This window comes from Sciurus carolinensis, chromosome 4 (genome assembly GCF_902686445.1).
Source record: "Sciurus carolinensis chromosome 4, mSciCar1.2, whole genome shotgun sequence".
In the NCBI taxonomy this organism is placed as follows: domain Eukaryota; kingdom Metazoa; phylum Chordata; class Mammalia; order Rodentia; family Sciuridae; genus Sciurus; species Sciurus carolinensis.
The window spans coordinates 56919473-56920399 of NC_062216.1; the positions used below are offsets into that span (position 1 = coordinate 56919473).

The following is a 927-nucleotide window of genomic DNA, read 5'->3' on the forward strand; positions in this document are numbered from 1 at the left end:
CTCAGCAGTCCCAGATGTGGAAGTCATGTAGTGAAGGTAGCTCCTCGTTTGAATGGATTCTTTGCCATCCCAAGTATGTCCTTTTTCTCCCACAGAGCATTATGGACATGGATAGTGCTTCTGTGAAAAGTCGTTCAGACCATATCTTTCCACTCTCTCATTGGTGAAGATAGTAAGAAACTAGAACTTTTCCGCCCAATTAGTGGTCCAAGCCCTTCAGAAATCAAGAACTCTTCCCATTGAAAAGTAAACTTATGCTTGCCTTGGCAGTACATATGCTAAAAATGGAAAAATAGAAGATTAGCATGGCCCCTGAACAATAATGATATGCAAATACACGAAGAGTTCCATATTTCTAACCCCTTTGGTAACTTGCTATTTTTACTGTGGACAATAACTGATCAAATCATTTCTGCTTTCTGTGACAATTAATATTGTAGATATCATAACATGAACTATTTGGTTTAATGCTCCATGTTGTTGGCTTTAGGTGTTCTTATTATTTGTCCTCCCCTAAATGGTGAGATATTGGAAATCCTCAGGGACACTATAAGTCCACAGGGTAGAAATTCTACTGCCTCAGATCCATACTATTAGATGGATAGACACACAAATAACATGAAAAGAAAGGAAACAAACTGCCCCAAACAAACCAAGATACTTCAATAACAGAATCCATTGACACCACAGTGGAAGAAATGTCAGAGAAGGAGGTTAGAATGTTCATAGTTAAATAGATATGCAAGGTAAAGGAAGATATAAGGAGTGAAATCAGAGAAAATACAGAAAGTGAAAGATCACTTCAATAAAGGGATAAAGATTCTGAAAAAAAATCAAGCAGAAATCTTGAAATGAGGGAATCAATAAACCAAATTAAAATTTAATGCAAAGCATCAACAGCAGACTGGACTTCTTGGAAGATAAGAG

The 927-nt window shown here is 36.8% G+C and overlaps 1 non-coding gene across 1 annotated transcript; it reads left to right on the forward strand.

Moving 5' to 3' along the window:
• The first annotated feature begins 254 nt into the window (after positions 1-254).
• Positions 255-357, forward strand: LOC124984074 (U6 spliceosomal RNA). The gene has a single exon (XR_007108543.1). It is a non-coding gene; the product is annotated as a U6 spliceosomal RNA (small nuclear RNA).
• Positions 358-927: the final 570 nt, after the last annotated feature.